Source organism: Lycium barbarum, chromosome 9, assembly GCF_019175385.1.
Source record: "Lycium barbarum isolate Lr01 chromosome 9, ASM1917538v2, whole genome shotgun sequence".
Lineage (NCBI taxonomy): Eukaryota > Viridiplantae > Streptophyta > Magnoliopsida > Solanales > Solanaceae > Lycium > Lycium barbarum.
This window is the reverse complement of record NC_083345.1, coordinates 105,435,252-105,457,959: the sequence shown is the minus strand read 5'-3', so window position 1 is coordinate 105,457,959 and position 22,708 is coordinate 105,435,252. Positions and strand designations below refer to the sequence as shown.

At 38.0% G+C, this 22,708-nt stretch overlaps 1 pseudogene; it reads right to left on the bottom strand.

Moving 5' to 3' along the window:
* Window positions 1–13,730: 13,730 nt before the first annotated feature.
* On the bottom strand, window positions 13,731–21,528 carry LOC132612112 (uncharacterized; annotated as a pseudogene).
* Between the last annotated feature and the right edge of the window lie 1,180 nt (window positions 21,529–22,708).

Here is a 22,708-nt window from a genome sequence, read left to right as displayed (position 1 = left end):
AAATTAGTCTACTCTGTATAGGATGCAGTCGTATTCTTAGAACAGTAGAGGTAATTACTTGAGGTCCAGGTCCTATAGTCCAAAAGGAACTGGCGGATCTATGTACAGGCACACTTGGTTGAATAAAATTTCCATATTTGACCAAAAAAAAAAAAGCAAAAAGATTTCAATTCTATTGAATAAGAAAAAAAAAGTAATCTTAAGCAATTGACTAAGATTTTAAGTTAAACTTAGAATCTATACATTTTTTAAATTTATAAATGAAAAATAAGCACAATATATTTAAATAAGACATACTAATCAATTTTTAGCTAATATTCCCCTAATCTTCTTTGCTTTATTCTTTATTTTGTTTGTTTAAAAAACCAATTTTTACAAAAGTCAATAAATATAATAGATTTATAATTGAATAAGATATAGATATATAGATTTGATTTTGGATAACTTTTAATTTTATTTTAAAACTTTAAAATAATTACAAATTCAGTAAATAAAAGTACGAAATGAAAATTTATAGATTTATTATAGAATCATATCACTTATAGTTAAATCTGATTTTGGATAGCTTCAATTTAATTTATCTGTTAAAAGAATCATAGACTTTTTCTGCACATACACTTGCTATAACCCATAATTTTTAACTTTATTTAAATAAGTTTAGATAAGCCATAGATATTAATTTTTGTTTTGTTTTGCAGATATGTGTTATACCCCATTTTAACCGGGTTAAATTAAAGTACAACATATTGGTGATTCCTAAATTAATTAACTAATTTAAGGAGTCGCCACCTAGTTATTTTAAAGGTGAATTAGGACACCTACCAATTACCAATATTAAGTCCATTTAAAGTCTACTAAACCTAAGATTTTAGGTAAGAGTTAAATTAATCCTAAAGGGAATGTGTTAAACACCCTTTAAGATTCGTATTAAAACGGTTAACCGGCCGGACTTAGATTGATTAAATAAGGCTAAGAATGTCGTTGAAAACTTTGTAAATCAAGTTACAGGTCATGTTTTTTAAAGAACCACCAACTATTGGATTTAAAGACATTAACTTTGAAAAATGCACTTGAACAAAGTGAGCAAAGATTTCCAAAAAAACGTCATTTTTCTTTTTTCAGGGGAAGCTAAACTTTGAACTTCTTTTTAATAGAGAAAGATGATACATAAACAAAATACTCTTGACTTAAAGTTGAGTGGAAAAAGATTAAAAAAATACTCTTGACACAAAGTTGAGTTGAACAGATTCACCACATCTAAGATTACAAAAGTTGTTTTCCAAGTCGTGAAATAACAAAACATGAGTTATATAACCCCAAAAGCCATTTTTTATGACTATTTCAGCATTACTATTCAGTAAGAAACATCATTGATTACAAGGATTAGGTATCACCGAAAAAGTTAATTAAGAGTTTATCAAAACACTTATTTTAAAAGTCTTCCAGTTAGGACTTAGTCGTGGAAATAAGCTACTGTTTCAGTTCTAATTGAGATGAACTGAAAGCGGTAAATTTTTTGAAGTAACAATGATAAAAAGTAATTAAAATAACTAAAGCAGCTTATTGAACAGCTTCAATCGATCGCCAAAAATGAAGACTCTGTTATTCTTTCACTTTCACTGTTTATACAATGCAAGAGATCAAGGAAAATCCTAAATGGAGATATGTAGCGGTAGTGATCGACTTTATCGTCGGGGTGAGGAGAGTCTTGTGTTAAGACTCTGTGTTTGCTCCCATGTATACATGTAAACAAAAATAAGAAGGCAAAGAAAAGGAATTGGAGAAATAATTTAATTCTCAAACATAAGAAAACTATAGACTAAGGCAAAATTGAACTAATATGAATTTTCAACTAACACATGCATATATTAGCAGTGAGTACAAATGTGAGAAAAAGCAAACAGTAAGACCATTTAAACACTTAACTAACATATATAATACTCTTGAAATTTATATCAAGAAATTAGCTTTACTTATCATAAACAATGAAACAGTGAAAAATGAAAAGTAGATCAAAATTGGACCTAGCTTCTAAATGCAAGGATTTAAGAGAAACACAACAACCTGAAACAAAGAGCAGGTTCTTAATCGGGCCTTAACGTGCAAGCCAGCGAGGTGAAAACACGAACTGAGCATCTTAAGCCATTTAGTTTAAAACTACATTGTTACCTACATGGTCTCTACTTTTACAAACAAGGATTACACAAAATCCACACACAGCGTACTAAATGGATAAGCTTTAGATGAAAATACTACGACTAACGTCACAAGTTTTACTTTGAAACATACAGTCTTTTTTTAACTATCCATGGAGACTCAAAACAAATTTTAACAAAGGGAAAAATCATAAAGTTTAACACTAGAATAATGAAAGTAAACTAGGATAGAATTTCAGTTTTTCATCAAACCTCTCTATATTTTAAATCATCTACAGATTTTCAATAAAAATGAAAAGGACGCAAAAGTGCAAATTTTTAAATAATTTTAGGAGTAACCTCCAGCAAACAGAGAATGAGATGGTTCTAAAATAACGCATCGTCAGGAATTAAACAGATATTAGTGATTTTTTTACACAGAAACAACAAAACTCCTAAACACGACATATAAGGTTCATATTACAGATTTAACAAAATAGAAAGAGAATAAAATAAAGGGCGATGTTACCTTCCACGGTAGCAGTGAATGGGACTTTGAGGTCTTAGATCCACTACTACTCCACCAACAAAATGAGAACTAGAACTTGTAAATAACTAAAGTAGATAGACAAGAGTTAAGAGATTTTTATCGTTTTCCAATCTTGGTCCCTCGGCTCAGATCTTAAAGGTGGTATTTATAGGTGAGGAACTAGGGTTTCAACTCTCATTTTTTGGGCGGAATTTGAAGAACGAAAATGATCATTTGAATAGAGAATCAAATCTCTGAAAATGAAGATTTCTTCCAAAACTTATTTGGCTTTTTCATTTGACCAAATTTTGTGCCAGAGATGAACGTTGGAGAAAAGGCCAAAGGAGGGATAAACCTTTGCTAGAATTGGTGAGGCATAGACTGTTGGTGAGGGATGGATATGGTGAAATTTCACCAAAGAGGAAAAGGGGAGAGGGTGGCTGCATAGGAAGTGATGAGATTTAGGAAACCCTAGCTTCTTTTTCTTTTAAAATATGATAAGAAAATGGTTAAAGCGGCTTCCGGGTTTGGGCCTTATTCAGGTTATTGGGGCTCAATTTGATAGATTTGCTGGCGGGCTGTCTGAAATATTTTCCTTTTGGGCTTAGTTGATAATTGTATGAGCAAAAATGAGTGGGCTGCAAAAATATGATCTTTTCCTACCTCAAAACATTTATTTTTTAGGCTTCTTCATCTTAATAACTTAATCACTTTACAATTATAATACATACTATTTACAACTATATATATATATATATATACACACATATATATACACATATAGCTAAATAAAATATAAATATTATAACTAGAAAATATACATATAAAGATACTACCGAATAATTATACTAGTACTATGAACTATAAAGGTAGTAATTAGCGTGGTGATTATTATTATAGTTACTGCTAATATGCAAGAATAATAACAACATACGATTATACCAATATAGTAGTTGTATTAACAATGAAAATAATTACACTAATAGGTAAAAAAAATAGATTATTAATGACTAGGAAGTGCAGAGAAATTGATTAGAGGAAAAGTGAGACAAAATTGGGTGTCAACAACTTGCCCCTCTTTGACCGGAAATGATGAAATAGTTTTCGGGCAAAGAAGTTGACGTAGTAGCCAATTTTGTCCCGACCAACACATGTTGTCTTGAAAGGATTTGTGATAGAGGTCTTGAAAGTGGGGTATAAAGGGAAGTCGGAAAAAGTTATGGTCGAACTTCGTTTTCAAATCGCCTACATGATTTTGGGTTCTATAAGAATCAAGCAGATATGGTGACTCACTTTCAAAAATTGTCACAGTGTCGAATTATGGAGAGGCTGGGTTAGGCGATTTAGAATTCAGAGAAACGGACATGACTGAACTTGAAAGAATTTGAAATACCTACAGATCCATGGATTTGTAGAAATGTAGTGAGGGAGTAGATCTTCGACCTCTTGCTGACGAGCTTAACTCAACCTTCAGCAATTGCCCCAGTTCACTGCTTAAGATTGTGATCCACAAGTTGATGTATGATGCCAGCTGTAATCTCGTCATTTTCGGAAAGCCACAAGCTAAAAACAATTGTTAGCTAAAAAGAAATATATGTAAATAAGATAAGGTTGAGGAAGTTTACTCTTGTAACCCTGTGTTTCGGATGTTGAATCCACATCATACTTCGGAGGTGAATTGAATTTATGGCTTCCACTTGAAGAGGAATTAAATCAACATCCACATTTACTTTAACGAAAGCTAAATCTACTTCCACGTCTCCTTTTAAGGAAAGCTAAAACCATGATGACATCCACTTTTAAGAGGAGCTAATTTATGACCACATTCGAGTCTATATGTACAAAATTCATAGTGCATAAATATTAATCCACGTCCTTATCCACGAAATTCATGCCCATGTCATAAAACTCATGATGTAGAAAAAATGAATGCGCGTCCACATCCACAAAAATCCACGATGCATAAATATAAATTCAAATCCACGTCCACGTCCACATTCCACGGTACAAAAATATAAATTCACGTCCACTTCCACAAATTTTAAGTGCAAAGAGATAAATCTATTTCCACGTCCACGATATCTGTAATGTAGAAAATAAATCCACGTCCACGAAATTCACTATGCAGAAATTTAAATCCACGTCCATGCCCAAAATCCACAATGCAAAAACGTAAATCCACATCCACATCCATGAAGTCATTAGTGCAAAAATGTAAATCCACATCCACTTTCACAAAATTTATAATGCAAGAAAGATAAATACACGTCCACGTCCACAATGCTCATAATGCAGAAAGATATATCTACGTCCATGTCCACAATATCCACAATGCAAAAAATAAATCCACGTCCACATAATCCACGATACTGAAATCTAAATCCATGTCCGCTTTCAAAATTTGTAATGTAGAAATGTATATCCACGTTTATATCAACAAACTCTACAATGCAAAAAATCTACTTCCACATCCACAAAACCATTTGTGAAGAAATATAATTTCATATCCTAATCCACATTCTGTTATGAAGGAAGTTAAATATACAATTGCCTCCACGATTTGACATATGATGCAAGACTTTGCTCCCGTCAACGTACGAAATACCAAATTCTAAAGAAAAACTTGTTAGCGACTTGAATAAATAAATATGTATAAAATGATGAAAAAATTGATGAATTCAAACTCTTAATACATGACCACGTCTGTATTCATTTTGTAGAATAGTAGATCTACGATCAAGTGTCCTCGATCCATCGGGAAATGCCATAAGCTAGAAACAAGTGTCATTGACAAATTATGTAAATAGTTGTGTTTGAGGAATTTTACGCTCGCAGCCCTTGGTTGGAAAGATACATCCATTTCCACTATTGCGATGAAAATTTGATGAAGGATTGAACAACGTCCAACGTTTAGAGCAAGCTATATTCACATCCGCACCGAAGAATTTTACCCTTTGAAGAAAGCTAAATCCTTGATCACGTCCACATTTATTAATTTAAGCCTGTCTCATCCAAGAAAAATTGTGAGTTTTAAAAGAAAACTGGTTGACTTGTGCTTGTCGGGGAACTTGGTCCTTCAATCGATTCTTGTTTAGGTCGATTCCACGTTCTTCGGGGCTAGATATTTTCCTTTGCCAAGGAGTTTTAGTAATAAGTAATAAAGAATATCTTTTGACATTAAGAGTAATGAGATTTCGATGACTTCAAAAGGGAATACTTAGTGGACCTAATAGATAAAATGATTGTGAAGACTCGAATTCAAACTTATCAACATTTTTAGAAAGATATGGACGGACTTTATTTAAAATCATTGAAAATTTAAGACCACTTTTGTGCTACTTCTAAAAACATTGCCCCAGTTTCTAGTCCTAGAGTCGCTTGGTTCTAAGCAGTTGAAAAGTGAGAAGTTATAATGAAAATTTTTGGAAGCGATTTGACCGATTTCAAAAATTTGTCCCAGTTTCAAGATACTAGGACACATGAATTTAAACAATGGGAAGACCAAAACTTTATGCAAAAATCCTTATGTATCTTATAGGAACTAAAATGGTTGGACAAACCAAAGACATTGAAATTTTTTAATAGAGGGGCCGAACCCGCCTTGGGTTGCCTACGTATCCCAAAGGAATCAGGCCAGACGTAGTTCGTGGATAAAAATAAGAACTTTTTGAGTTTTTTTTAGGGCCGAGCCCGATGTGGGTTGCCTACGTATCCAAAAGGAAATCAGGTCACACGTAGTTCACACATACAAAATAAAGACACCGACATACTTTAAAAAGAGTGGCCGAACCCGACATGGGCTGCCTACGTATCCAAAAGGAAGTCAGGCCAAACGTAGTTCATTACAATAAATGAAAAGTCCTAATTTAGAAATGCCGTAACATAACATAGAGGCGACATGACAAAAAAAAAATAAAAGGTTCTAGCTTATGCCTCCGACCTATTACAAAAGGAAATTTAAACTTAAACTACTAAAACTCCTGGTGAATCGGGGCTGAGATGCAAATCCAATTCTTCAACTCAGATCCTGGTTCGGCAACCCATAAGGCAACGTCGTTAATTACCACAACATGATCATTTTCATCTTCCACAAACAAGTTCTTGACACCTTCCACAATATTATCATAGGCAATTTCAACAGTCATAACTGAAGTTTTGTAGATGGCAGGTTTTAAGAAAGTTTGAACAACAGTAGGAATGGGTTTTGGCAAGCAAATCTCCTTTCCCTTTTTCCCCCGTGCTTCCTTCACTTCTTCTTCAGTTGGTTCATATCCCAAGCCAAATTTAAACTGTTGTGCAGGCAGGACTACAGGCTCAAGCCACCCATTTAATGTCTTCCCTAACCCAAATCGAGGTTGGTACCCATTTTTTAGTATTTCCTTTGCAACCATGATTGCGACGCATGACATTTTCAATTCTTGAGTTTGACTCCATTCACCCACTCTAGTAACATTTACAACCTCCCACACATGGTATGTAGTTCTATCAAACCCTCTAGTTGCCTCAATGAATGGGATAGATTGCTCTCGATAGATGGATACATCACCTTCTCCTTGTATGCATATTTATTGTTGATTCCACTCAAATTTGACAGTCTGATGCAAAGTAGATGGCACAGCTCCAGCCAGATGGATCCATGGTCTTCCTAATAACATGTTGTATGTCGTGGAGATATCAAGTACTTGAAAATCCATAATGAACTCAACAGGTCCAATCAGCACGTTCAACTATATTTCTCCAATAGGACGCCTTTGAGCCCCATCAAATGCTCGAATATCAGTTGTCTTCAGCTCGCTAATATCATATCCGATCTTCGTTAAACTTAATTGTTAGTGGACAAATGTTAAGTCCAGAGCCTCCATCAATCAACACTTTAGAGATGAACATCTTACGACACTTGACAGTTATATGGAGTACTTTGTTCTGACTGCATCCCTCTGGTGGCAGTTCTTCATTATCAAAGCTGATTCGATGACCGTCAAGCACGCGCCCAACCATTTCATCTAATGTCTTACTAGTTGTTTCAGTCGGAATATATGCTTCACTCAAAATCTTCAAGAGTGCATTTCTGTGTACATCCAAACTTAAAAACAAAGAGACGATACGAAGCTGGGCATTGGTCTTTTTCAACTGATCCACAACTGAGTATTCACTGGCCTTAATCTTTCTAAAAAATTCTTCTGCCTCGGCTTCTGTCACAGCCCTTTTTGGAGGCACATTTCTTTCTTTAGTTTGCCTCAATCTAGCTAGCTCTTCCAGGGTATAGCACATTCTGGACCTTGTCATTCCTGACATCTTAGTCTTGTCAATGATCGTTTTCTTTCCTCGACATTCCATCACAGCTTGTTGATAATTCCATAGTACAACTTTAGTATCGAGCACTGGCAATTGATTTGGTGCTTGAACTACTTCCACAGGTGTTGATGAAGCTCCTAATATCTCGACAGGTACAAAACCTCTTACCACTATAGCCGGAGAAGCAACGGCTACAAGACCATGATCTTTCACGCTATCCATAGGCACTATAAATTTGGCTGGATCGTCATCACTTTCATCTACTCCAATCATATTTATCGAGGCTCCATCATGGGTCGGGAGTGGATTGTTGTCCACATTTGGTGCCTGTTGTTTGACCATGATCTATTTTGCTTTAGTAAGATCTTCAACCTTGTGTGTCAATGCGTAACAACGATCAGTGGAATGACCTTTTACCCCCGAATGGTATGCACATGTTTTAGTAGGATCAAAACTTCTAGGTAGTGGATCTAGAATTCTACCCTCCATAGGATACAATAAGCCTGAAGCTTGCAGTCTTTAAAAAAAATGCTCAACGGCTCTCCTAATGGTGTAAAATTGCGAAAAGGTCTATTTAGGCGAGGTTTGGATGCATTGTTTGGATGATGAAATTGTGGTGGTGGAGCTTGGTATGTCGGTGGTCATGGAGCTCGGTATATTGATTGTGTGTTATAGATGGGGTATGAACTTTGTTGTGATTGAGGCAAAGCTTGGTTGTATGGATGTGGTGAATATTGAAAATATTGTGAGTGGAGAGCGTTAGACTGGTACTATGGAGGTTGTTGATGGTGGTATGAGGTGCTTAGAGCCATTATCGCCGCCGCTTTCCTTTTCCTTTTTCTTTCCATTTTCGAGAGCACCAGTTTGTATGGCCTTACTAGTAGACTGTAATGCCGCTAGACTTGTTATTCTCCCTGTCTTAGTGCCATCTTCAATCATGTCTCCAGCTTTGGTCACTTCTGCAAAAGTTTTTCCGTCCATTGTAACCAAACGTTCATAGTACTCCGGTTTTAGTGCTTGAATGAAGAAAGTAACCATTTCTGTTTCCTCTATGGGCGGGTGTACCCTAGATGCTTCTTCCCTCCACCGTATAGCATATTCTCGGAATGATTCGGTTGACTTCTTCTTTAATTTTGTAATTGAAATTCTGTCAGGAGCGATCTCAACATGAAACTTGTAATGATCCACAAAAGCATTTGCCAAGTCATCCCAAGTACGCCATTTAGTTATGTCTTGCTTAGAGTACCACTGCAAAGCTTTCCCACTCAAACTCTGATTGAACAATTTGATTCTTATCCCTTCATTCTTCCCCACACCAATTAACTTTTCACAATAAACTTTCAAATGGAAGAAAGGGTTTCCCGACCCATCAAACGTTCAAATTTTGGAATCTTAAAACCTGGTGGCAACTCTACCTCAGGAAATGCACATAACTCCTCATATCTCACGCTTTGGTTACTATCGAGTCCGCGCAGACTTCTCATAGCATCTTCCGAACTTTTGAGCTTCCTATTTATCATTTCATCATTAACCGCCCTTGCCTCTTTTTCGGCTTCAACATAATGATCAACATTCGGGCGACATAGTCCTTGGGTTTGTGTTATAGATAGAGCTGTGGCATAAATATATACCGGCTGAACTTGATGCGTATTGGTAACATCATGTTCCAGCGGTATGTACTGAGCCTTTGAAGGAGTGACTGTGAACAAGGGAGGATTATTTTGAGTAACTGTTTAGGCGAGGGGTTCAGAATGGACCGGTTTGAGTAATTGGTTGGGCGAGGGGTTCAGAATGGACTGGTTGAGAAGTGGTAAAATAGTTTTCTTGGTTAAGTTCATCCAAGTTTGAGAATAGAGGTGGCATAGGCAAAGTCTGACGAACTCCAAGAGATGGAGTCATATGTGGCGAAGTTTGAGAAAATGATCTATTTTGAAGCACCATGCGACTTAGTTCAATAACTCGTTGCTCTAGACGAGCAATGGTCTCCGAATATGTTTCTAATTCATTTGAGGAGGTGGGATCACTCGAGATAGGTAAACTAGGAGGTGGCTCAGATGAAGTGGTTGCATTGATCAAACTTTGCTCCATTTTAGAACGAGTCTTTTTAGTTAACCAGGTGATTAGTGACGAGTCAGTGTCTGATTTATTGGCTTTAGACCTTGTGAAATATGGATGCTCCGCCAGTTCCCCTTTAGCACAAGTCAACCTTTTGTTTTGAAAATAAGTTTAAAAGATAAAATAAGAAAAGAAAAAGAAAACGAGTCAGTATACAATAGGGACATGTAATTGCGCATAAACACATTATTACACAATATATCGCGTTCTATAATGCAAGGGACCTCTTTGTGCCAGAGGTGGGCCTAACGAATATTTGAAGGACAAACATATCTTTTATGTACCATTCTATAACTCTCCTTAAAATTATTTTACAAGAAAATGAGCATACTCAAATAAAAATTTATTACATGAGTAACATAATTCAAAGCTAATCCAATCTATTTAGTCCTTCATTTCTACTAATTCCCTTAATTGTCTTCAAACATTCGTCACTAATTAGATGCTCCACAGCAACCTGCAACAAAATGTTAGTTTTACTAAAAATATCTATTTATAGAGTACTAGGTCCACATATTCGACACATTTGTCCTTCAAATAATGCATATAAATCGTGAATAGTGTCACTTAGAGTCGTAGACTCATTTGAATATTTGGTAAGGTTGACTAATGAACTCAATACGCCAAGGGTATTAAACTTCCTAGGTTTAAATTGATGCATGTTTCTTACAAGGTTGTGGTTTCGCTCAACGCTAGGTAGACTAAGAGTGGGTTCATTAGACACAAGGTTCCCGAGCAGACTACTCGAGTGAGAAGGCTACGCGGTCACGCAGAAATTCGGACACCCCGCACATATGCCAACTCTCCTAACTTGGGTAAATTGAAAGAATTTCGCGGGTGCGCAAAACACACCTCGCGTGCACGTGTGATTGTGTGAATTTCCAGAAGTGGAGAAGTGAAACAGTATGCCATTGTATAAAACAGTAACACATGAGCACTTTATATCATAAAAACAGTTAATAGCACATATAAAAGTTCATAGTAAAAACAAACGAAGTAAACACATAAAACCTTAAAAGTGATTAGTTAAGCCCATTATGGTTATAACCTAAATGTCCCCAGCGGAGTCGCCAAGCTGTTATACCCCATTTTAACTGGGTTAAATTAAAGTACAACATATTGGTGATTCCTAAATTAATTAATTAATTTAAGGAGTCGCCACCTAGTTATTTTAAAGGTGAATTAGGACACCTACCGGTTACCAATATTAACTCCATTTAAAGTCTACTAAACTTAACATTCTAGGTAAGAGTTCAATTAATCCTAAAGGGAAGGTGTTAAGCACCCTTTAAGATCCGTATTAAAACGGTTAACTGGCCGGACTTAGATTGATTAAAGAAAGATGATACATAAACAAAATACTCTTGACTTAAAGTTGAGTGGAAAAAGATTAAAAAAATACTCTTGACTCAAAGTTGAGTGGAACATATTCACCACATCTAAAATTACAAAAGATGTTTTCCAAGTTGTGAAATAACAAAACATTGAGTTATATAACCGCAAAAGCCATTTTCTATGACTATTTCAGCATTACTATTCAGTAAGAAACATCCTTGATTACAAGGATTAGGTATCACCGAAAAAATTAATTAAGAGTTAATCAAAACACTTATTTTAAAAGTCTTCCAGTTTGGACTTAGTCATGGAAATAAGCTACTGTTTCAGTTCTAATTGAGATGAACTGAAAGCGATAAATTTTTTGAAGTAACAATGATAAAAAGTAATTAAAATAACTAAAGCAGCTTATTGAACAGCTTCAATCGATCGCCAAAAATGAAGACTCTGTTATTCTTTCACTTTCACTGTTTATACAGTGCAAGAGATCAAGGAAAATCCTAAATAAAGATATATAGCGGTAGTAATCGACTTTATCGTCGGGGTGACGAGAGTCTTGTGTTAAGACTCCGTGTTTGCTCCCATGTATACATGTAAACAAAAATATGAAGGCAAAGAAAAGGAATAGGAGAAATAATTTAATTCTCAAACATAAGAAAACTGTATACTAGGGCAAAATTGAACTAATATGAATTTTCAACTAACACATGCATATATTAGCAGTGAGTACAAATGTGAGAAAAAGCAAACAGTAAGACCATTTAAACACTTAACTAACATATATAATACTCTTGAAATTTATATCAAGGAATTAGCTTTACTTATCATAAACAATGAAACAGTGCAAAATGAAAAGTAGATCAAAATTGGACCTAGCTTCTAAATGCAAGGATTTAAGAGAAACACAGCAACCCGAAACAAAGAGCAGGTTCTTAATCGAGCCTTACCGTGCAAGCCAGCGAGGTGAAAACACGAACTGAGCATCTTAAGCCATTTAGTTTAAAACTACATTGTTACCTACATGGTCTCTACTTTTACAAACAAGGATTACACAAAATCCACATACAACGTACTAAACAGATAAGCTTTAGATGAAAATACTACGACTAACGTCACAAGTTTTACTTTGAAACATACAGTCTTTTTTTAACTATCCATGGAGACTCAAAACAAATTTTAACAGAGGGAAAAATCATAAAGTTTAACACTAGAATAATGAAAGTAAACTAGGATAGAATTTCAGTTTTTCATCAAACCTCTCTATATTTTAAATCATCTATAGATTTCCAATAAAAGTGAAAAGGACGCAAAAGTGCAAATTTTTAAATAATTTTAGGAGTAACCTCCAACAAACAGAGAATGAGATGGTTTTAAAATAACGCATCGTCAGGAATTAAACAAATATTAGTGGGTTTTTTACACAGAAACAATAAAACTCCTAAACACGACATATAAGGTTCATATTACAGATTTAACAAAATAGAAAGAGAATAAAATAAAGGGCGATGTTACCTTCCACGGGAGCAGTGAATGGGGCTTTGAGGTCTTAGATCCACTACTACTCCACCAACAAAATGAGAACTAGAACTGGTGAGGCATAGACTGTTGGTGAATTGGTGAGGCATAGACTGTTGGTGAGGGATGGATATGGTGAAATTTCATCAAAAAGGACAAGGGGAGAGGGTGGCTGCATAGGAAGTGATGATATTTAGGAAACCCTAGCCTCTTTTTCTTGTAAAATATGATAAGAAAATGGTTAAAGCGGCTTCCAGGTTTGGGCCTTATTTAGGTTATTTGGGCTCAATTTGATAGATTTGCTGGTGGGCTGTCTGAAATATTTTCCTTTTGGGCTTAGTTGATAATTGTATGAGCAAAAATGAGTGGGCTGCAAAAATATGGTCTTTTCGCACCTCAAAACATTTCTTTTTTGGGCTTCCTCATCTTAATAACTTAATCACTTTACAATTATAACACATAGTATTTACTATATATATATATATATATATATATATATATATATATATATATATATATATAGATAAAATAAAATATAAATATTATAACTAGAAAATATACATATGAAGATACTTCCAAATAATAATACTAGTACTATGAAATATAATGGTAGTAATTAGCGTGGTGACTATTATTATAGTTACTTCTAATGAGCAAGAATAATAACAACAGTTTGGCCGACAAAGAAAAAGGAAAAGGCTGTCTTTAATAAAGTAAAAGTACAATAATTAAATAAAATAAACTACTTTGCTTTATTAAAGCTATGATTTTATAAAAGTTGATTCTTTGTGGCGGGGTCCACCTTATCACTTCTTTTTGGTCTTGCCTTTATGTTTTGCGGTGCTGGAAGATTCTTCCTTTTGGCTGTTGAATTGTGCCAAAAATTGTGAAAAGTCCTCCGTATGATCAGGACTTTGAGATTCTCCAGCTAAAACATGGCTATCACCTGTTTTTTTATTTCCTTCTTCATCTTGTTCCTCATTTTCTTCATTGTCGGTGGTATGACCAATCGATGCCATAGATATGTCTGGGGAAATTTGAGAGATATCAACTTCAAGATTTCTAGATAAATCTTTTTTAAATTCCTCCATATAAAGAGCAATCATTTCTTCTTGGGATATAATCCCTTTTTTCATTTGGATTCTTCGTGCAAGGTGCTAGAAAGGGCTAGGAACTTCCTTTTGTCTGGAATTTATTGATTCCCTGTAACTAGCAATAGTAGTTTCAATCTGGTCTATTAACTGTTGTCCTGGAATGGTTCCATCATTTGTTTTTTGGAGTAATTTCTTCCAGAATTTTGTATAAAAAAATCCTGTGAAGACAAGGTATATTGTGCGGGGGTATTACCCACTTCCACAGACCATTTCATTATCCATGGGATAGAGAATTCTATGAAGAAATACATATTAGCTATTCTTTCAAAGAAAATATTATTAGTTTCCAAATCTATAATCTTGGGATAAACTTCAACCCATTCAGTATATAAACTCTTGAATGGTTCTGGTAAAATCTTTGTAGTTGGGCCATAATTGATCTACCATTGGCAAAACTAATTTGCAATTCCTTGTTTATAAACATCGGCACACAGTTTTATGAACCATGAGTGCTTCTTATTAGGATTTTCATATAAAAAGACTTTATTAAAAGCTTCAACATAATCCCAATAATTAAATTTGATTGGAACCTTTTGTTCAAGATGGATATAATCCTTTTCCTTTAAAGTACTGAGTTCCCACTCATTTGGAGAGAAAATCTTTTTTATAATAATTTTGAAAAGTTATAAACTTTTTTACTTGTAGCAGGATAAAAATGTTGAAATTCTGCTGATCCTAAAGATGAAAGGACCATTTCATAATTCATACGATATTTATAAGTAATCGTATGTCACGACCTAATTCGCGAGTCATGGTGGCACCTACACTATCCCTCCGAGTAGGCGAACCACATTACTATTAACCAGTTAAATAAGCGGAAAATTGAATAAGAATAAGTTATCCAGTCTTAAATACTTATCATAACTAGAAATATCACGACAACCCCAAAATCTGGTCAAAGGGTACAAGAGCGCTAACATAGTACGGAATAGAAGTCTGAAAATACCCGAAGGCTACATATTGTCTGTCGAATACAAAAACAGAAATAAATAGAGGAGGTCCTTCAGGGGCCACAGATGACCAAGTAGCTCACCCTAAATGACTGAAAGATGTCACCCTCGCGTATCAGCCACGGGGTGTAGAACTGGAACCTGGATCGTACTCTGCACTCAACAAAAGTGCAGCAAGAGTAGTATCAGTACAACACTTGTACCGGTAAGCATCATAGGCCGACAATGATTAGATAACGCATGAAGAAGTTGAAACCAACAAGTAGCATATAGAGCAAACAGGTATGGTCACGTATCATATACAAGTAAAGTGTAAAGGAATCATGAAATCAACCAAGACAGATATAATTCACCAAATGATCAGTCAAATATATGAGTGGATGGATGCAATGCAATGCAATAGTCACCTCTCTCACTCCACTCTCGTACACACATGCTAAGGGCAGTGCCTCAAAGCCATGACCCATGGGGGACCCGGCAGAAACCTCGGAGGCTATTAATCACTCTCAATCTCCGGCAAAGACCTCGGAGTCTCTCTGTCACTCTCCATCTCCGGCAAAGACCCCGGAGTCTCTCAATCACTCACCTCACCAATCATCACAACAATAATATGGAAAGCATGCCATGCATGATATTAGTCTCAACAATATCACCAATATAAATCAACAAGTACTAGTCATATTACTGTCCACTGTTCAATTATCAATATTACCATTGCTTTTCATGTGATGAGTGAACTAGTATGTGACGGAGATATAAACAAGTGATAATCACGGAAATAATACATTTGGCGACAAGCCCACATAACAGCTGACAAAACCAACCTAATTGGAATTCACCTCCACTTCATGCCCGAAGGCCTATCATGCTATCCCCGTCACTTTCTACAACTACATACGATTCTCTAATCAGAGTCTAACTAAAGTAGACCGTAACCTACCTCAATGCCGAGCGGGTGCCACGAACAATCAAACTATTGCCTTCCCTTCGTGTAGAGCCTCTGAACGATCAAAATCTATAAAGTATGTGATCTACGTTAGAATACGAATCTAAGGATTGGTGGCCTTGGGCCCACAAGGGAAAGATTGAAATTTTATTGAAAAATAATTTCACCCATTATCTAAGGATCATATATTTTTAAAATTGGTCAATTTCATCCATAAATATACTATCAAATCATTAATTCTCCTTTCTTAGGATTAGGACTCGAAACCTTTAATTACTCAAATATCTTAACTTCGAACAAAAATCTAACTTTTCACAATTCAAATACCATGATTCTAAAGGTATTCATATTATTCACTACCAAAATATTCAATTACATATACCCTATGTATTAAAATTAAAGTGCAATCATGATAATATGAGGAAAGGAAATTCCTATAACTGTAGCCTAAGTTACAAAATTGAGACTTTAATTCCGTAGGAACTTTGCAGAAACCATTTAGCCATTAGTATTATCATGACAACCTAGTGATAGCCCCATTATTATTACCTAGTGATAGCCCCACATTGTGTCCTTACTTTGACTAAAATCAAATCATGGTTGCTAACTTTCTTCCACAAAAGATGAAATAAAAAAGACAAGAAACTATTCATGGACAATAATTTCTCCCCCACGTGGATGCCCTTATTTGACTAACAAAATAATTCCTCACCTTTTATTTTACCTATACAATTACACGGACACGCACAGGAACGAGAACAGTACACAACAGTGATCATTTGTGACTTGAATTCACCCCCTCTCCATGTAACTATAACTATAATAATACGACGAAATTAATTTCATGTTCTAACCTGAACTTTTTGCAGATTCGAGGCTTCAGTCGACCGCAACTTCTATGCCCGAAACTTTCTGCTTGGAACTTTTGATGCTACCTCTAAATTTCACCAATTTCTAATATATACAGGCAAGGACTGCACACGAATTAAAGGAGGGTACTGTGAAGAAATCAATTCAATTGTCTAACCTGAACTAGTATTTGATGGGAACTGCACTGCCACTTCTCCTCTCACGGTGAGCAGTTTTCTTTTCTTTTTTCCTTCTTTTCGTGCAAACTTTTAATCCCAAAAGCCAATAATAATTCTTTCACCCTAATATATCACATATTCTAGTATGTGGACTAGGAATAAATGGGCCTAGCCCACTCTTATAAATTACCCAAATTACTTAGTCACCCAACTAATATGTAACAATGTAAATTAGGCTCACTAGCCACCAAATTAATTCTCCAACTTATACCTTATATAACTGCAAATCAAATTCCTATGAATAAGCTATTCACACACATTAAATAATTATATTCCAAAATTTACACATCAATTATATAACCGTGCCCCTATCCCCACAAGTTAGGAATACCATTTAAAGCTACGAAAAGGGTATTTTAACAAAAAAGAGTCCAAAAGCGCTAAACGACCAAACGGGTCGTTTCATCATATACCAATCAATCAGTCGCTCGTCCTCGAGCGACAAGGGAAAGATGGAGAAAAGGGTACCTGAACTGTCGAACAACTGAGGATATCTACTCCGCATATCCACCTCGGTCTCCCAAGTGGCCTCCTCAATCGGACGGTGCTTCCACTGTACCTTGACCGACGCAATATCTTTGGACCTTAACTTTCTCACTTCCCTATCTAGGATTGCTACCGGCTCTTCCTCGAAGGATAGATTCTGATCTAATAGTACCGAATCCCACTGAATGATATAAGACCCGTCTGAATGGTACTTCTTCAGCATGGAAACATGGAATACCGGATGAACACCTGCCAAACCTGGTGGCAAAGCCAACTCATAAGCCACCTCGCCAACACGACGAAGAATCTCAAAAGGGCCAATAAACCTCGGGCTCAACTTGCCATTCTTCCCAAATCGCATCACACCCTTCATGGGTGAAACCTTCAATAGGACCTGCTCACTAACTATGAACTCCATATCACGAACCTTCCGGTCAGCATACTCCTTCTGCCTACTCTGAGCTGCCAGAAGCTTTTCCTGAATAAGCTTCACCTTATCCAAAGACTCTCTCAGCAAATCTGTACTCCAAGGTCGAACCTCAAAAGCATCAAACCACCCAATAGGAGAGCGACACCTCCTACTATATAAAGCCTCGAATGGCGCCATATCAATACTGGAATGGTAGCTATTGTTGTATGCGAACTCTGCCAAGGGTAAGAATTTGTCCCAATGACCACCAAAATCAATAACACAAGCCCTCAACATATCCTCAAGCACCTGAATAGTCCTCTCGGACTGACCATCTGTCTGCGGTGGAACGCGGTGCTAAGATCTAACTGAGTTCCTAATTCTTTCTGCAAAGTCCTCCAGAAATGGGACGCAAACTGAGTGCCTCTATTGGAAATTATGGAAATAGGAACTCCGTGCAATCGCACTATCTCTCGAATGTAAATCCTGGCCAACTTCTCTGCATTATAAGTAATCTGAACTGGAATGAAGTGTGCATATTTAGTCAACCTATCCACAATAATCCAAATCGAATCAAACTTGCCCAAAGTCTTCGGAAGACCAACCACGAAATCCATAGCAATCCTTTCCCATTTCCATTCGGGAATGGGCATCCTCTGAAGCACACCACCTGGTCTCTGGTGCTCATACTTAACCTGCTGGCAATTCGAACACTGAGCAACAAACTCCACAATGTCTCTCTTCATTCTACCCCACCAATAGTGTTGCCTCAAGTCACGATACATCTTTGTTGCTCCTGGATGAATGGAGTATCTGGAACTATGAGCCTCTTTCAAGATCAACGGAATCAAATCACCAACTCTACGAACGCAAATGCGCCCTTTAATCCTCAAAACACCCTCATGATCAAGAATAGTCTCTTTGGCTTCTCCACTTAGCACTTTATCCCGAATCTTGCACAATTTCACATCCTTAAACTGCTGGGCCCTAATCTGCTCTAAAAGTGACGACCTCGGCTCCACAGAAGCTAGAACCTTAACAGGTTCTGAAATATCGAGCCTCACCATACTATTAACCAAACACTGAACCTCCATAGCTAACAGACGCTTTTCCACAATCAGACGCGCCAAGCTGCCCATACTCATTGCCTTTCGGCTTAACGCATCAGCTACTACATTGGCTTTTCCCGGATGATAAAGGATAGTAATATCATAATCCTTGAGCAACTCCATCCATCTACGCTGCCTCGAGTTTAAATCTCTCTGACTAAACACATGCTGAAGGCTACGATGATCTATGAAGACCTCATAATGAACTCCATACAAGTAATGCCTCCAAATCTTCAAAGCGAAGACTACTGCAGCCAACTCCAAGTCATGAGTGGGGTAGTTCTTCTCGTGAACCTTCAACTTTCTCGAAGCATACGCAATCACCTTACCCTCTTACATCAACACACATCCCAAGCCAATGCGTGAAGCATTACAATAAACAGTAAAGTCCTTTCCCTCCACTGGTAAAGCCAAAATCGGGGCTGAAGTCAATAAAGCCTTAAGCTTTTGAAAGCTCGCCTCACACTCATCAGACCATTGGAAAGGCACATTCTTTTGAGTCAACCTAGTCAAATGGGAAGCAATAGATGAAAATCCCTTCACAAATCGGCGATAATAACTCGCAAGGCCTACGAAGCTCCGAATCTCAGTCACCGAAGTAGGCCTGGTCCAATCTCTAACCGCCTCGATCTTTTTGGGATCAACCACAATCCCATCCTTGGACACTACATGTCCCAAAAAGGCCACAGAACTGAGCCAGAACTCACACTTTAAAAACTTGGCATACAATTTCTTCTCCTTCAACAGGCCAAGCACAATCCTCAGATGCTTCTCATGATCTTCCTTACTCCGAGAATACACCAGGATGTCATCAATAAACACGATCACAAATGTATCTAAGTAAGGCTTGAAAATCCCATTCATCAACTCCATGAAGGCTGCAGGGGCATTAGTAAGCCCGAAAGACATCACCAAGAACTCATAATGACCATAACGGGTCCTGTAAGCGGTCTTCGGAACATCCTCCGCTCGAATCTTCAAATGATGATTGCCTGACCTTAAATCAATCCTAGAAAAGATCGACGCACCCTGAAGCTGGTCAAATAAGTCATCAATGTGAGGTATTGGATACTTATTTCTGATTGTAACCTTGTTTAATTCTCGATAATCGATACACATCCGCATGGTACCATCTTTCTTCTTCACGAACAGAACGGGAGCACCCCAAGGAGAAATACTGGGTCTAATAAATCCTTTGCTTAACAAGTCTTGCAACTGCTCCTTCAACTCTCTCAACTCTGCCGGAGCCATCCGATAGGGTGGAATAGAAATAGGTCGGGTGCCTAGCTCCAAGTCAATACAAAAGTCAATATCTCGATCAAGCGGCATACCAGGCAAATCTGTAGGGAAAACCTCTGAGAACTCACAAACAACTGGCACTGACTCTACGGAAGGAGTATCCACACTAGTATCCCGAATATGAGCCAAATATGTTAAACATCCCTTATCCACTAACTTCTTCGGCCGAAGAAATGATATGATCTTCTTAGGTGCTGGACTAGGAGTACCCTTCCACTCTAACCGTGGAATACCTGGCATGGCCAACGTGACTGTCTTGGTACGACAGTTTAAAATAGCATGATAAGGAGATAACCAGTCCATGCCCAAAATAATATCAAAGTCCACCATATTCAAAATAACCAAGTCTACCCAAGTATCATACCTCATAAACGTGACCACACAAGACCTATAAACCTGATCTACTATCACAGAATCTCCGACAGGAGTAGAGACACGAATAGGTACATCAAGCATGTCACAAAGCATATCTAGACCCGTAGAGAAATAGGTGGACACATAAGAGAAAGTAGAACCCAGATCAAATAAGACAGAAGCTGATCGGTGACAAACCGAAATAATACCTGTGATAACCGCATCAGAGGCCTCGGCCTCTGGTCTACCCGGAAAAGCATAGAAATGGGCACGTCCACCCTCGGACTGTGTGCCTCCACGACCACCACGGACTGCTGAGATCCTTCTCTCACTGACTGAGCACTGCCCCTACCAGACTGATGACCACCTCTGCTAGGCTGATGGCCACCCTTGCCCGACTGCGAACCCCCTCTACTAGAATATCCTCCTCCTCTAGCTGGCAATGCTGGAGGCCTAGATGTCGGAACTCTGGAACCCTGCCTGGATCTAGGACACTCTCTCGCGTAATGCCCTGTCTCGCCACGCTTAAAACATGCTCCTCTGGACATAGGCTGCTGAACTGTCATAGAAGAACCAAAATACCCTCTGCGGTCTGAAGATCAAGAGTAAGAACCTCGGGAAGTCTGCTCAAAACTGTGCCCGCTAAAACCTGAAGAACCACCTGCCAAAGCTTGTAGTGATGATTGGATGGGGCAGCTGTGGGGATGATGACGAACCCTGTCATGGTGTCCCCCACCTCTAATAGGACCTCTGAAACTGTCAAATCTACGATCTTTCTTGTCGCCACCCCCACTATGTGCCCGACCCATCTCTGACTCAACCCTCCTGGCATGCTCTACTACTGACTTAAATGAGGCCCCAGAAGCCTCCACTGTAAGGTCGCCAGCCGAAGCGGAAGGTCCAAACCCTTCACAAATCTCCTCACTCTCTCAGCCTCTGTGGGAAGTAATGCCGTCGCATAACGGGACAAAGCGAGAAATCTGGTCTCATACTTCGCAACCGACCTACCCCGTTGCTCCAATGTTGAAAACTCATCCTTTTTGTTGTCTCTCAGAGTACGAGGGACATACTTCTCCAAGAACACCTGGTAGAACTGGGTCCAGGTCAAAGGGGGCGATATTACTAGTCGACACTCCATATACGATCTCCACCACTGCTTGGCATCCCCAACTAACTGGAAAGAAACATAATCGACCCCGTGAGACTCCACTACACCCAACTTATGAAGCATTTCATGGCAGCTAACAATAAACTCATACGCATCCTCCCTGGGAGTACCATATAACCAAGGAGGAGACATCTTGGTAAACCCCTCGAACAATTTTCGCTCCTCACTGGTCAACACTGGCCCATCGGGAGTATCAATACGGGGAGCCACTACTGCTGCCGGCAATACCCTCGATGTCCGAAATCCTGGAGCAACCGTAGCATCGGGAGTATGACCTCCCACTCTAGTCTGCGAGCTATCTGGAGCAACTGGAATCATGCCCGCCTGAGCCAAACTGTCAAAGTACCCCAACACTCGAAACACAGCCTCTTGAAAATCAGGAGTAGCAGCGACCCCAGGCTGTGTCTCAGCAGCCCTAATCTCCTCCTCCGGAATATCGTCAAGCTCTGGAGTCAACTCTATGTCAGGGTCCTGAGCCGGTGCTGGTGCGTGGTTCCTATCTGGAATAGCTGCATGGCCTCTGCCCCTGCCACATCCCCTGCCTCGCCACGGACAGCTGCTCGGGCAACAGGTATGGATGCGGGTGCAGGTGCAGGTGCAGGCTCCTGGCCTCCAGTAGCGGTCGAACGCGTCCTCACCATCTGTGAGAGAGCATAGAAATGAGGTTAAGATACCAATCTGAACAATCTCGCACGAAAAGAATGAACCAGATACCAATCGGATTGAACTAGCACGAAAAGAGAAAAAGAAGTGGAGTGTTTCCTAAATGTCCTATAGCCTCTCGAGGATGGGTACGGACGTCTATATACCAATCCGCAAGA